The 16,341-nt window shown below is 47.3% G+C and overlaps 1 protein-coding gene across 5 annotated transcripts in view; it reads left to right on the top strand.

Moving 5' to 3' along the window:
* The window catches only part of Actn4 (actinin alpha 4), a 66,807-nt gene that overhangs the window by 1,086 nt on the left and 49,380 nt on the right, over positions 1-16,341 (top strand). The window lies entirely within an intron of this gene.

Below are 16,341 nucleotides of genomic sequence, written 5' to 3'. Positions count from 1 at the left end.
AGGAGGTTAGTCTGGGAAAATGGAAGAGTAATTATAAAGGCCCTGGACTCTACAGAGCCTGAGAAAGGGGTTGTTTCGTTCAAGAAGGACGAAATGAGTGCTCAGGGATGGGAAGGGGGTCAGGTAAGGGACTGCTAGGCAGTGTTTTCTGATGATACTGTGAGGTGAGGAGGCAGTGTAGAAGAGCAGCCACAGTGGCAAAGCGGAGGTCAGAGGAGGAGGCCATGGGTGGTGATGGGGACAGGGTCTAAAGTGGTTGAGAGGGGAGCTCTGGTAAGAGAGGGTGTGAATGTCTGCAGGCAGAGCTAAAGAAGGGTGTGTTGAGTGGGTGAGAGTGTGGGGGGGTTCGCGAGTGTGTGACAAGGGTGGGAGATAGTTGAAATTAGAAGCGATTTAATGCATTCTAGAGTTTTAGACTTTCTCTCCAGATTTGTAACGTTCTGATGGGCACTGTGGTTTTGACAAGACCCTTAATCTCTTAGGGCAATGTCTCAAGTGTAAAATGGGAGAGGATCAGAAAGGTCCTCTTGGTGACTTTGCAAAGGGGATCTGCAAGGAATTTGGACTTTGGGAGCTGGGAGCGGGACCCTGAGGATGTGGGAGAGAGCTGGTTTGGTGACATTTCCCGGACCTCCCTGGGGGCAACTCTAGGGAGTTGGTGCTCTGTGACTGGGCAGCCTGAGCTGGGGCCTAGTGTAACTTTGGCTCGATCACCAATGTCAGCTTGAATGTTCTGAAGCAGTCGTAACGGGTGGCAGGTAGCAGTGGTGTTGGTGTCTTACATCTTTTTACCTAATGGAGTGGGTGTGTTGCTAACTGGTGAATGAATACATTTTGAAAGGAAGGGGAGATCTAGTCTGGACCCCAACAATAATTATTGCCTGAGGCCATACCAGATTGGAAAAGATTGAAAGTGGCCGAAAGACTTTGAAAGTTGGAAGGAAACTGGATCACAGCATCGGCTTTGAGAATGTCTTGGATCTTTTCTAGTGTTTAAGAAAATGTGTGCCGCCATCCCTCCACCCCCCCTTTTTTTCTTAGATGCTAGAAGGGCACCCTCCTTTCACATCTTCCACCAACCTTTGGTGCTTCTGTCTTTCTATTCCACTCTTAAGGGAACCCACATGGTGAGGCTGGTGTGTACTCAGGCCCTGGCGGGAACCAGAACTCACCAGAATCCGTTGCTGCCCCTGTCATTTTCACCTGCTCCTTCCTGGTTCCTTCCTTCCCATCCAGGAAAGGTGGAAGACAAGGGTGGCTTATACCCTCCTCTGCCTGCAGTTGCTTCAGCGCTCTGTAAGGGCCTGGCTCTAGTGAGCTTGCTTTATAACTGCAACAAATATTTACACTTAGCTGTCCTTTAGGGGAAAAGTATTGCTTCACCTCTGCACCCTGGCTTGCACGGGTGCAGTGGGGGAAGGAGTCTGGAAAGGAATCTATCAGTAGGTGCGTTTTTTCCTTCAAGAGCCTCCAACCCAACCCCCAGTAAGATGGCTAGGTCTTTCCTTTTTTGCTTTGTGGCTGTGCCTTTCCCATGATCCTGTACAACCTTTGTGAGTGTAAATGACAGGAAAGTGACAGTCCTGGCCGTACCTGTCCACACACTCAAACTCTGTGACTGCAGCAGCTGAAGCAGGAGTTGGCCCAGGTCAAGAATGTGTCTGTAAGCCATTGCTCTGAATCCTAGGGGCCTCCATACCCAAGGCGTTATCAGTATGGAGGTTATGCAGCAGGTGTTCCTTGGCAGCTATGAACACTCTGGATGGACGGGACTAATATTGTTGGGTGGCAGTGGAGCACGCCTTTCCTTTAATCCCAACAGTGGCAGGAAGATCTCTTGAGTTTGAGGCCAGCCTGGTCTATAGAACGAGTTACAGGACAGGCTCCAAAGCTACAGTGAAACTCTGTCTTGGTCCCCCGCCAACAAACAACAACAAAAAGGATTTAAGAAGGTTTTAGTATTACTGTTTTAGTCTAAAGGTTTATGTTCAGGCCGTCCCTGAATCCCGGGCTCAGGTGATCCATATGCCTCATTCTCCTGAGTAGCTTGGAACTATAGGCCTATAAGCAAACCCTTGAGCAATCAAGAGTCCTTAGTTCCCTTTCCTAGTTTGTCCCGTTCAGGTATTGGTCATCCTTAGGATTGCGTGGCTGTAGACCTCTGTCCTCACATGTCTTCAGTAACATCCCCTGCTCCTGTGGAAGGCTGAGTTCTCTTGAGAGTTACCCCCAAACCTCTCCTCACAGTAAAGAGGAAACGCCTTGTTCTGAGCTTGAGTGTTCACTGGCACACCATTGTTTACGGACCTCAGGGTTAGCCCCTGACCTTTGGCTCAGCCTGTATTAAATGTGAGTTAATTATTTGAAAGTTCTGATAGTGTTTGGTTTTTTGTAAGCCAGCCCCACAGTAGCCATCCGGTGTTTGCTCCATTGCTCTGATCGTTCCTCTCTAAGGAACTGGCTAAGACTAACAGCTCCTTAGCAGCTTTCGAAATTGAATAGCATACTTAACGACAACAAAAAAAGTAGCCAAACTGGGTTGTACTCTGGAAACAAGAGTAAGTATGTGATCTGGGTGACTATATGTGCTGTGTGCCCTCTTGGGAGAAGAGAGAGGAGGAAGTGCCTCAGCAGCCAGCATCCTGTTCCTCCCGTCCTGCTGGAAAATGTGTGTTCTCCTGTAAGCCCAGCACTCAGGATCTTGAGTCAGACAGATCTCAAGTTCAGGGCCTACCAGCATGGGCAATAAATATGGTATGACCCTAGTTCAGAAGACAAGAAAAAAGCCAGGCAGTGGTGGCACACACCTTTAATCCCATCACTTGGGAGGCAAAGGCAAGTGGATGGATCTCTGTGAGTTTCAGGTCAGTCTGGTCTACAAGAGTGAGTTCCAGGGCAGGCTCCAAAGCTACAGAGAAATCCTGTCCCCACAAAATAAAACAAAATAAAGACAAGAAAAAAGATAAGAAGTTTCTGAAAGGGTAGGCTTCTTCTTAGTTGAGAGTTGAGATATGGTTGTGGCCCGGAGTGGCGTCTACCACTTTACTAATCCTAGGCAGTCTAGGGTGTGGCCCAGGGGTTGCCTTTTACCTTTTGCAACACCCTCTCTGGTTCCAGCTTCTGAGACCAACTGGGAGGCTTCTTTGGCAGCGGAACTGACTCATTCTCCAGTTAGAAGGCATGCTAAAAGCTCTCATTTAGTGGCAGCCAATTGCTTGGCCTTGCAGGGAAAGTTGGGCGAAAGTGTTAGTGGGCAAAAGCAACCCAGGAGAATCATAGCACATGCTTGTGAGTCCAGGATTCAGAATGCTGAAGCAGGAGGATCATTAGAGTTGGAGGCCAGCTTGGGTGACTGAATGTATTCAAGGCAAGCCTGGGTTATTTAGAAAGACTCTAGCTGGGCACGGTGGCGCGCACTGGAGGCAGAGTCGGGAGGATTATAGACGAGTTTAAGGCCAGTCTACAAAGAGTTTCGGTTCTGTTAGGGCTACATAACAAAATCCTGTCTTAAAGAAAAAGAAAAAAAACATCAAAAAGCCCACCAGGAAGTGAGGCTGTGATACTTGTCTTCCCATCCAAGGGGGAGGCTAGCAGGGAGATCAGTTAAAATACATCCTTGCATCTAACATAGTCACTTCATCACCCTACAGGGGAGCAGGGCCTTTAGTCTTAGATTTCAAGTCTAAACCTAACAAGCAGGTAAGGAGAGTTTTGCCATTTCAGTGTACACTCAATTCATGGCCAACTTTGGCCAGACAGCGACCTTTCCAAAGTTAAGTGAGTGTGTAGTACAGGTTATCTGGCAGTGCTGTCTAGCAGATGACAGCCAGGAGGAGGGAGCCAAAAAAGCATCAGTTTGGGAAGGCCCAAGGAATTTGAGAGGCTGTTAAGATGAACACTCTAGGCTTTTGTCATCTGATTTATAGTGTGCTGGGAATTGCACAAGCCTTTGACGAGATCTCCTTTTTTTTTTTTTTTTTTAATTGTTTTGCTGCTGCTCCTGCTGGTACATTGAAGGGGAGAAAATAAGCCAACATCCGTTTGCTGGAGTCCCACTTACTCATTCAGATGTCTGAATAGCCAGAATATCAAGATGCTGATTTCCCGGTCCTGCTTGCTTGTGTGTCCCAACTCAGTGTCCACCTGCTTATTCTTGTTTCCTTTGTTCTCCGTGTCCCTGTTCTCAGCACTCAGCTCCTGTCCCTCAGTTTCCTTCCGTCCCCTTTATTTATGTGTTTAGTCTTACAGAATAATAAGAACACTCACATTACCTTGTTGAAGATTTTTTTCTCTACCTTTCTCATGGAAATGAGAGGCTAGTGATAATAGCAAGTTGGCGATTCTGTGGATAAGGTAACTGAAACACTGACCTATTAAAGCCGCGATGGAGGCAGATACAAAGCCATGGTCCCTGGACCAGTGAAAGAAGTCTTTATTACCTGGGTAGTTCAAGAGCTCAAGTTGGTTGAAACATCAAAGCAGAGTTATAAGGAAATGTAGTTACAGTGTTGGCAGTGTAGACGGGTAGCTTTGTTATAAAGTATCGGAAAGTGGCAGGACAGCACTTAACACCACTTCAAGAAGGTTCACGAGGGACATTTTAGCCTATTGCCCAGGTATCTGGAGTCTAAATTCAACAGTCAAAGAGAAACAGTATTTTTCAGTTGTGGCCTCTTTTTTTAAAGAGGAGGTGGGGCAGACTGTCTGGGAGGGAGGGGGCTCTCTGACAGAAAGTGCCATCTCTATGAACAAACCTGGTGCCCTGATCTGAGTGCTTGAGGAGTTTCAGCCCAGGAGCAATCTCCCTGGGATTAGAAAAGTCCCTGAGACATTTATTTTAATGTTGTGCACCCCACTCCACCCCCTTTGGCTGTTTTTTTTTTTTTTTTAACATCCTTCTCTTTCTTGTAAACAGAGGCATTAACTTGGATTGTCCACAGAAAGTCCTCAGAAGCTGGTTGATGGAGACCCGTGGCCTTTTTCTTAGCTATGATGTATTGAATGTTACCTGAAAGGCTACTGACTGACCTTACTAGGGACTTGCTACTTACCACCTGTTGTGCTTGCTCCTGTGTTTTTGGAAGGACCTTTCCCACCCACATATTCCCTAACCAATAGCTGGGGAGTGTGTGTGTGGCGGGGGGGGGGGGGGGGGGGGGGGGGGGGGGGGGGGGTGTACAGACTGACTGACCCTATAGTCTCTGCAGTTATCTCAATCTCCTAAACAATTCCATATCCATCTTTACCTTATGTACTTAGTAAGTATTTTAAAGTCAACTTGAACTTTTTAGGGTTTAAAAAAAATTGAGCCGATTGGTGGTGGCAAACGTCTTTATCCCAGCACTTGGGAGGCAGAGGCAGGCTGATCTCTTGAGTTTGAGGCCAGCCTGGTCTACAGAGTGCGTTTTAGGGCTACACAGAGAAACCCTGTCTTGAAAACCTAAATAAGTAAAATAAAGAATAAATTGAAAACTGGAAGTGATGGCGCGTGCCTGTAATCCCAGTACTGGGAGGCAGAGGCAAAGGGAGAAAGAGTTGAAAGCCATCCTCAGCTGCATGCTGAGCTTATGGCCAACCTGGGCTACATGAGACACTAAATTTTCTTGAGACAGGGTCTAACCATGCAGCCCCAGGTGGGCTTGGAATTCCCAGAGATCCATTGTCTCTGCCTCCTAAGAGCTAGGATTAGTGGTGTGCACCACCATGCTTGGGACTTTTTCCCAAGCATTTAAAAACCCTATTTTAAAAAGAGGGAAATCAGTGTGGTGTCTGACAGATTTGGTTTCCCTGGCACTAAATAAAGGAAACCGTAAAAAAAAAAAAAATCATGAAGAACATGTTAGGTTCTGCGAGGTCCGGCCAGAGACTCTGGTCCAAGGTCAGCTCCCTTTGTTCAGAGGGTACATGCTAGCAGGTATTGAAGACTCCTGCGCAAGACACCTTCTCTGAAGTCACCAGGTTAACTGGTGACTTGAAGGGAGTAACCTCCACGTGGTTCAACGCTGCACAGAGGATGTGGACAATGCTGAACATCCCTGTACGCCTGCCACCTTCGGAAAAAAATTTATCTCATCTGACCCCAGAAACATTTCCGGAAGTGAGCAGAGCAGTGACAAACCTAGGAATACTCAGTCCCTTAAATGTCCCACCAGGGGCTGGGGAGATGGCTCAGCAGTTAAGAGCACTGCCTGCTCTTCCAAAGGTCCTGAGTTCAATTCCCAGCAACCACATGGTGGCTCACAACCATCTGTAATGAGGTCTGGTACCCTCTTCTGGCCTGCAGGCATACATGCCAGATAGAATATTGTATACATAATAAATAAATAAATAAATATTTTAAAAAAAAAGTCCCACCAGATTTGCTCAGGATTGGGTGATCCTTGATTCATCCTTGCTCAACTCCCCTCTTCCCATTTTTGTTTTCTGTTTTTCTTTTTGTGGCAGACTCTGATGTAGCCCAGGCTGTCTCAAATTCAATATGTAGCTGAAGATGACTTTTCCTATCTCTGCCTCCGTCCCTGGTGCTGGTATTAGAGGCATCGCTGCCGTGCCCAGTTTCTGCCATTTGCTACAACTCCATCTCTAGGTCCCCTTCTGGTCTTTTGAGACAGGATTATGATGTATAAATTAGAATGGCCCCGGACTGGCCATTCGCCTGCATCTGCTTCCCAAGTGCTAAGATTACAGACCATATTATAAATATAAAAATGTGAGTTGTCTTTAATCCCAGCACTTGGGAGACAGAGGCAGGCGGATCTCTGTGAGTTCGAGGCCAGCCTGGTCTACAAGAGCTAGTTCCAGGACAGGCTCCAAAACCACAGAGAAACCCTGTCTCGAAAAAGCAAAAAAAAAAAAAAAAAAAAGTGAATTGTCTGGGGGTTGTAACAGTGACTCAGTGGTTAGGAGCACTGGCTGCTCTTTGAGAGGATCCAGGTTGAATTCCCAGCACCCACATGGCAGCTCACAACTGGTCTGTAACTTCAATTCCAGGGTTTCTGACACCCTCACCCAGACATACATGCAGGCAAAATACCAATGCACATAAAATAAATTAATCGGGCAGTGGTGGGCACGGCATACCTTTGATCCCAGCACTTGGGAGGCAGAGACAGGCGGATCTCTGAGTTTGAGGCCAGGCTAGTCTACAAAGCTAGTTCTAGGACAGCTAGGGTTGTTACACAGTGAAATCCTATCTTGAAAAATCAAAAAAAAAAAAAAAAAAGAAAATTGTGTGTGTTTAATTAAAAAAGAATGTGAGTTGTCACTTGCTCCACACGTAGCTTCTCTTCAAGGCCCCAGTTTTCTTAGATCTACCTGCTGGAATCCTGGTCACTGCAACAAGTAGAACATACTGCTGTCCCGTCTAGAAGAGAACTGTGTTCTCCTGTGGAGTTAAGAAAGACTTACCAAAATGTTTTTTCTTCCAAATATCGGAGCAGAACAGATTCTTTGTCTTCTAGTAGAACCACAGACGTGGGGCAGTTGTGGTTGGAAATGGCAGTTCCTGCCCCGTGGAACAGTGAAGTCATCCTGGGAAATATCCTTGTGATGGTGTCGCAATGACTGAATGGGTGCTGGAACACCATAGTACAATAGCATTTGTGTCTTTGCTGCAGACAGAAAGAAAGGCGACATTGTGGTTTGTTTTATGCTTTTTAAAGTTTTCCCCTCAAAGGTGTGGGGCTGAGTGGTGTCTGTCGCTGACTTTCTAGTGGGTTTTCTTTCTGAGTGGGTGGTTTATAGGCAACCAGTCCCACATACACAAGGTGCAGTTTCTCTAGAGTGCAACTTTCAAATGTTTCCAACAGTGGAGTGAGGGACAGCAACCAGTGAAATGTGTCCCTCACTCCCCACCATGCTAGAGGAAGCCAACATCATGGAAGGAAGCTTGCAAAAGTGATTCAGCATCCAGCTATGGCAAGCAGGGCCGGCAGGGTTGCTTGAGGGAGTGTCACAGGCAGGAAGAGGAGTTGTGGTGCCTCTGCTCAGGAATGACAAGCCTTTGATCACTATAGGCCAAAGGCGGTGCTGGAAACTAGCTTCAGTCAGTGTCATTTTGTGTGTGTAAGATGAGCACGTTAAGCATATTAGCACTCTTGTCTGACTAAGTCTGGTGTGAATAGAGGGTATTTAATTGTTCTCGCCATGGAAACCTATTTGCTTACTATTTGGGAGAATGCTGCACCCAACCCAGGGGCCTGGGCAGAAAGATATACCGGGTGGTATATCTCACAGGAAAATGCCACATGCCTTGCAGAGTGGCCGTGCCCAGTAGGGGTTTGAGTGGCTCTGTTCCCTGACAAGAAGAGAAGTTGGACCGCCTACTTTGTTGATAAGGGGTGTGTGCACACAGCAGCTGGTGGCTTTGTAGCCACTGCAGGGTCTGCATTTAGAGTTGGAATTTCAGCTATGTGGCCTTTTGTTATTTCAGTGCTGTGTGTCGAACCCAGGACCTCACATGTGTTAGGCAACTGCTCTACCCCTGAGCTATCCCCACCCCTGCCGGCTTTCACAAACACAAATAAAAACTTAAAGTTCCCATCAAACTCAAAGAGAAAATAAAGAGCACTGTTATAAAAAAAGAAAAACTCCACATCTGAGAACGCCCTTCCCCCCTTTCCTTTCTGATGCTCAGCTCATTAAACTCCTGATGAGACTGGATACCGAGCAGTTCTGCTCTGGCTTACTTTGGGAAGGCTCGGATTTTTTCCCCTTCCCTTTCTTTTTTTAACTTTAAGACTTAAAATGATCTTTTAGTTTGGGCCTATGAAGTAAGCCCAGTTTCAAAATTCAAAATGTCTGGGAGCAGTGACTTGCCAGGCTGGTTCAAGGGCAGTCTGATGAATTGGCCCTTCTTACAGGCTGTCTGTGAACCAGTCATGATTCAGATTTTCAAGTCCTGGAAGGTGTCCAGACAGTAAACATCACCAGGATTCTGAGGCAGTTACTTTTTTTTTTTTTTTATTTGAGTTGTGCTGCCAAGACTGTGGTAGATTTGACTTTCTGTAAAACAGAATGGCCTGTATCAAAATGTCTTTCTCAGAGATGTTGGCTTTAGTCGTTCAGCCCCGTGGCTCTTGGTGGGGTGGTCAGGAAATACCTACAGCAGTGAAGAGAGGGCCTTTTTAGCCACTCTTTGTCCCTTTCTAGACAGGGTCTCACTGTGTAGTACTAACTCGTCTGGAATTTGCTATGTGGACCAGGCTAACAAAGAGCTGAGATCTGCCTGCCCCTGCTTTCAAAGTGTTTGAAATTAAAGATGTGTGCTACCCTTGTGTGCTACCCTCCCCCACAACACACCCCACACACCTGCCTTGGCCACTTCTTAAAACGCACACGCACGCACACACGCACACAAGATTAAATCCAGGGTCTCATGAATGTTCTGCAGACGACCACTGTGCCACATCTCTAGCATGCCAGCGTCTCCTCCTCACTTTGAGAAAGGGTCTTGTATAAAACCCTGACTGATCAGTTACTACATAGTCCACACTGGCCTCTAACTCTTGACAGTTCTTCTGTATCATTCTTCCATGTGCTGGGATTATAGGCCACCATGCCCAGCTTTTTTTGTTTGTTTGTTTGTTTATTTTATTTTTTTAGTTGTTGCAAAAAAAAAATTCCGCCTCCTCCCTTTTTCCCATTTCCCTCCCCCTCCTCACACACAACGCCCCCTCCTCCACTCTCCTACCCCTCTCCCCCTCCCCCTCCATGTGCCCAGCTTTTGTAACTATGATGGGCGTGGGCCCGCTGATGGAAAGAAGTTCAGTCCATTGAGAACTGGACAGTTTCTGGGTGATTGGTTAATGGATCTTGGTTCAAAATTGAGGAAGGTGTAGAAAAGACACTTGGCTTCTGCTGCCACTCAGGAGCATCCCCAAAACTCAACAGGGAGCAAGCTTTGGCCATAAGGATAGAAAACCCACAGGTCACTGATATTCCCTAAACAGCTACCTTCCACTTGAAATTTTTGGGCCTTTTTGATAAACAAGCCCAAGGCAGTCTTTGCCAAATACGGCCTGTTCAGTAGGGTTTTAGGAGACAACTTTCTTGCCTAAAAATAAATGCCTGTTCCTATCAAGCATTCCAAGCATAGTTGAAACATGAGATTTCTGAGGAATAGCAGTTCAGATTCTAATGGGTTCAGTTTTGTCAAGAGTCCAGGGCCTTTAGGGACTGTTTTGGGATTGGTTTGTGGCCACTAAGGAAGTCAGAAGACTACATGCAGGCCATTTTCCATCTCCTTCTATATGTCCTTAATCGTATTGGAGGTTGGTGGAGAAAGAAAGGCTCTACATGTGTGTAAATAAAGAAGGTGAGGGCCTGGGGTCTGTGGGTCAGCGAGCAAAGTGTTTGCTGTACAAGCACGAGAACCTGACTTAGGGTCCCTAGCACATAGCTATAAGCCAGCCATGGTAGATGAGTCTGTAACCATAGGCACACATGCACAGGGAGACAGACAGATTCTAGGGTCTTACTGACCAGCAGGTGTAATCAAATCCATGAGTTCCAGGCTCAGTGAGAGACCCTGTCTCAAAAATAAGTCTGGAGAGATGGCTTGCTTGGTGGCTAAGAGTGTGTACTTCTCTAGCTGAGGACCAGAGTTCCATTCCCAGCACCCTCTTAGCAGTAATCCAGTTCCATGGAATTCAACACACCCTCTTCTGTCCTCTGGGCACTCAGAGGCACATGGTGTACCACACATACACACACAATCTGCAGAGCCAGGCAATGATGGTGCACGCCTTTAATCCAAGTACTGGAGAGGCAGGGGCAGGCAGATCTCTTGAGTTTGAGGCCAGCCTGGTCTACAGAGTGAGTTCCAGGACAGGCTCCAGAGAAACCCTGACTCGAAAAACAAACGCCCCCAAAACTCAGAAAAACAGGCAGAAAAGAAGTTGAAGAGGTCTGCATGGCATCAGCCTCAGGCCTCCATCTGTGCCGCATAGGTTAGCACGGATACACACATAACTACACACACATTGTGCACTAACATTCTACCTTGGTGCACTGTGGACTGATTACACACAGTCCTCTGCAGTAGGTTTTATTCTCATGACAGTCCTCACAGCACATGCGCAGCAATGGACCCAGGGGTTTGGCTGAGCAACATAAATCTTTAATTCAGACGCTGAGGAGTTGGAGGCAGAAGAACCATAAGTTCAAGGCCAGCCTAGGTTAAGAGAGACTGTCTCAAAAAGAAATGAAATTTATTGTGTTTAGCTCAAACAAACAACATAACAAATTAAGGAAGGCATCCATGGAGGTCTAAGTCTGGTGTAGCCCAGTGTTGAGCGAAGGTGTCTACTCCCTGTGTTATGCTCTTGTTACTAACTACTGTCAACTAGAGATTGGGAATAGCTCTGGAGGAGGTTGGTAAGGACTGGTGCTGCTTTTGCTGGAGACTGGGAGGAAGGTCTCTGAAGAGGGCATTTTGGCGGTTCCCTACAGTGGGAAGTCCCCAGGAGAGGAGGAAGGCCTTTGTCAGACCTTTGTCCTGAAGTACTGAGAAGGTAGATGGGAGCCAGAATTTGAGCATTGCAGCTTTTTCCTCCCCAACTCCCTGGACAAGCCAAACCAGAACTGACTTCTGAAGTGGGAACCCCCAAACTGCATAGCAGTAAAGCGAACAAAGGCTTCAATTATCTCTGCAGTAAGCACCTGTGTCTGATTAAGTCCTGGGTGACTTTGGAGTCTGGAGTTTTACAGCACTGTGTGCTCATTTGCTTTGTAGTGTGACTCTCTGCACCTAACTTCTACCATGTGGACAGGTCCAACCCCCTTCCCATCAAGAGGCATTTATACCTGGTGAGATGCCACAAGACGTCTTTTCTGCCCTTAGTCTTCAGCCTTTTTTTGTTGTTACCACTATTGGCTTTTTGAGTCAGGGTCTTACTATGTCATCTACTCTTGGCCTCCACCTCTCAACTGCTAGGAATCAGGTATAAGTCACAGTGTCCTGTCAGAAGGCTTGATTTTTTTTGGGGGGGGGGGCGAAGCAGGGATTCTCTATGTAGCCCTGGCTGTTCTGGAAATCACCCCTCCCCCCACTCCTGGATTCTGGGGATCAGGTCATCAAGCTTGGTAACACTTTACCTATCTTGCATGGGATTTTGTTTTGTTTTTCCTTTTTTTTTTTTTTGAGACAGAGTTTCTCTTTGTAACAATTCTGGCTGTCCTGGAACTGGCTCTGTAGATCAGGTTGGCCTCGAACTCACTGAGATCCACCTGCCTCTGCCTCCCAAGTGCTGGGATCAAAGATGTGCACTACCACCGCCCAGCTGGAGTCTTGATTTTTAAGAGAGCTCTTCTAGGTCTTCTCTGTAAACCCCTCTTTCACCCACTCCATATCTCCTACTTTCCTCTGGTCAGCTGGCACTAGGGTTCCTTAATTCACAAGAGACAGACTTGGGTGATTCCATCTCAGCAATCCCACTCTCCGCGTGCTGTTGGAAGCCAGCAGAAGGCCCTGTTTAAAGGTTCAGCTTGTCTGACTGGTTGTGTGACTTTTACTCTGGAGGAAGAGCAGAGACAGAGCTTGGTAAGCACACTGTACCAGAGGGAGAAGGCAAGTCCTGGGTACTCTGAGCATGGGCTTGGATTCATCCTGCCCTCTGGAGAAATCCTACAGCAAACATCTCCTTGTCAACAGAAGCCAAAGGAGTGCTCCAGTCTGAAGGTGTCTTGGTGGCCTAGGCAGCAGCTGCTTCAGGCAGAAAGAAGATGGTGCGGTTCCTGTTCTGTTGGCAGAGTACCATGTGACTTGTTAAATCTTTTAGTAGTTGTCTGGGAGAGTAGGTGTATGTGGAGAGAAGGGGGTTTATTTTCATCCCTTCAAATGTGAAAATAAAATTTCCTCTTGAGAAAATTGATTCAGAGTGGGCAAAAAGGATATGGCAAGTGTGTCAGAGTCCGTTGTGTGTTCCCCTAGTGTAGACTGCAGCTACAGTTTCCATGGTGGGTGACTTATACATTTATGCTCGGCTGAGCCTGCTCCAGGTAGAAAAGTTGTTGTTGTTGTTTTTCCGTGAAAGCTGTGTTTCCATTGTATTGTGAAGGAAGGCTTTTTGAAAGTGGTCGCTTAGGTAGCAAAAAGAGGGACCACTGACTGTAGAGTACATCTGCATTTTATAGCCAACCAGCCTCTTGTGTAACTTGAGTTGGGGCTTTGTGGGCCCTGGAGTCCAGCACTCAGGTAGAAACATGACCGGCAGTACCAAACAACAGCCCTTGCTGGGCCTCTCTGGTGAGTGGAGCTCTGTGCAGAGCCTTTGGGTTATGAGAGAAACTGGAGACCAGTCCATGCTCTTGAGGAGCTCACAGCACTGGGGAGAGAGCAAAGCTACATGAGACCGCAGAAGGCTATTTAACCGCACACCGACAAGCCCACAGCATTCTAGCCGTGTCCTGGGAAAGGAAAGGGGTGACTAAGGGCAGGTAGTGTCAGTCATGGAAACGTTCATAAAGGAGGTGAGTGTACAGAGGTGGGGGCTGTACCACAACTTTGGGCAAATTCTTGGGACAAATGTTAGAGGGTCCCTCCTGCATAGCGGCCTCTTTCAGACAGTGCTTCTCCTGATGAACATTGTCTTTTGGGGAGCTCCAGGTGTGAGGGGAGCAGTGGCATGCTTGCTTTAGCTCAGCTGTGTTTAGAACCTTCTGATTAGCAAGACCCTAGGCTCTGAATTTAAGTCCATGTGGGGTCTTCTTTTTACAGATACAGTGTCATAGGTGGCTAATTAAACTTATTGTGGAATTCGCTGTGTAGTTGGGCTGGCTTCAAATTTGTAGCAGTCACTCTTTATAGGTTTTAGCGAAACCAGGCAAGATATTGAACACATGTAATCCTGGTGTTTAGCAAGATTTAGTAGAAATTCAAGGTCATCCTCAGCTTCATAGTGAGGTCACTATAGTGAGCTTGGATTACATAAAACACTATCTCAGAAAAATTAAAAACAAAACCGGGAGCCGGGCAGTGGTACTCAGGAGGCAGAGGCAGGTGGATCTCTGAGTTCAAGGCCAACATGGTCTACAGAGAGAGTTCCAGGATAGCCTGGGCTCTATAGAGAAACCCTGTCTTGATACCCCCCCCTTCCCCCGAAAAGAAGACTCATTCAGTTGCTCATGGTCAAACTTGTGATGAGGTACTGAGGTACCTTTGAGCTTTCATAAACTGACATCTTTAGGCTATGTTCTGGCCCAGTGTGAAATAAGGCCAGTGTCACTAGCTGCCCCTTTGTCCAAGTATCTTCTACTCCACCCAAGCAAGGAGGAAGGCTGCAGCTATCCATTAGCACTGTCTCATTCTCCTCCTCTACCTGGGCTTAGTAGGTTTGTTATAGAGCAATCCAGCAGGGGTGGGGAAACTGGCAAGTGCCACCTGCTTTGAGAGATAGTCTCTGTAGCTGGTGTCATCAGGTCCAGAGGGTGGATTGGAGGCTGTTCCACATAGCCAGTTTCTGTTTCTTTTTCTACCTGTTGAGGCATCTGGTCGAAGCTGCCTAACACTCTTTATGGTACTACTTCTCCCCTTCATGAAAGACAGAGAAGTTAGGGAGGTGACAATTCTATTAAAAATGATTGTAGTTGGAGATACTATTGTTTAGCCCCCATTTTGAAAGAAATTCCTGGGGCGTAAGTTGTGAAGTACTCTTTGATGAGGAGCCAGGAGTGAGGCAGAGGTGTGTGGGGAAGGGGTTGTTGTCCTTAGTACAAGGCTCACTAAGAAGATTTATTGAGGACCCAGGCTCCTGTGGGGATGTTAGTTGATAACTCCCTGTTCCCCGCTAGACATAAGAGGCAGCTCAGGTGGCACCTGGATTCAAGCTGTCTCCTGACCCTGCAGCATTTGCATTCTGGGAGGCAGCTTTGAGGTGAACCCGCCTCGGGTGAGGGCCCTTCTCACACCCCAGTCCACACTCATCCTAGCCTCCATGCAGGAGACAGTGAAAGATGTAGGTGGGAGGGTACTGCTCAGAGCCCTTCTTGGAAGAAGTCAGATCTGGACTCCACACCCACTCCTGCTACTCTCTTGCTGCTTAACCCTTTACCTCAGGGTTGGATCCTGAGGAGGAAACGGGGTAAATAGGTGTCTGCTGTTCTGGCCTCCTCTGCAAAGGGGTTGAAAGTGCTGTTGCAATGTGCAAAACAGTGAAAAACCCAGCATATCATCCCCTTTCCTTTCAGTTGTCCCCCAGAGAGCTCTAGAGCCTAAACCCTTGTAGCAACTTCAAATGAATACCCTCCATCAAGTGGTAATGCGCACTGGACTGCAGTGACACAGTCTCGTCCTTTCCCTGTCCTCTGTTCATCTGGGCCTCATTATCTGGGAGGTGGCTGCTTGTTTCAGACTTTCAGGTCCTGAGCAGTTTTATGTCTGGATGAACCACAGACAGTCTCAGCAAGACTCCTCCATGGCCCGTGCAGCTTGCCAAGTGTGCTGTCTACTGAGAGTCTCTTCCCCAGGTCCTCCTGTCCCCTTTCTCTACAACAAATAAATGAATAGAAATACTATGACCTCAGGTTAGAAGCCAGCCCCCACCGCACTCCCTTACAGTAATAGCTTCTAAGGGATGTTGAAACAGGAAGGCTTCCCACTGATAACACCCCAAGTAACTGCCCAAAAGGCTGGCACACAGGGCCAGGAGGCACACAGGAGCTCATGCCCAGGTATCAACCCTAATCAAGTAACTCTAGAGGACTTTAGTAGAACTGTGTGCCTCCCACCCCCACCAACCTTTTCCCCCAGTGAGAAACTTCTCACGCCTGTTGCTCATCTCCTTTCCTCCTTCCTCCCAGCCCCCCTTTTCCTGGGGTCACTTCCTGATGCCATTCCTCAACTTAGCCCCTATCCCCCCCAAAAGCAATCAAATCCACAACCTAATAAGGCAAAAGAATGAGGAGAATGTCCGCCTCCCAGCCTCTCCCCTAGCAGGGCGCAGGCCCACAGCAAATTTGGAAAATGTTACAGCAGAGTGACAACTGACTGGGGGGTGAGGGTGGGGAGTGGGGGTGGTGGACAGGCATAGCCATTCTTAGGAGCTCCCATTGTTGGCAGCAGACTGGACCCTGAGGGAGGGCCACCCTGCTTGCATTTTTCCAAATCAGGCTGTTGACACTACTAACACAAAAAAGTATATGGAAAGTAACAGCCTGAGTCAGCTGCACCTCCAGTGGTGGGGTTTGCACATCAGAACCCTAAGTACAAGCATGCCCTCTGCATGATGGGGACCATGCAGATCCAAACACTTCTTTTGCCTCTGAGATGAGTGGTTTTCTTACCCTTTACTGTGCCAGGGTTAAATTATCTTCAATGTTAATTAAAACTTGTTAACGTTTAGA

This window comes from Microtus oregoni, unplaced genomic scaffold (assembly GCF_018167655.1).
Source record: "Microtus oregoni isolate MIOR12 unplaced genomic scaffold, Mior012 000006F_ref0000085, whole genome shotgun sequence".
Lineage (NCBI taxonomy): Eukaryota > Metazoa > Chordata > Mammalia > Rodentia > Cricetidae > Microtus > Microtus oregoni.
The sequence above is the reverse complement of the archived record's forward strand: the minus strand, read 5'-3'. Positions and strand labels throughout refer to the sequence as shown.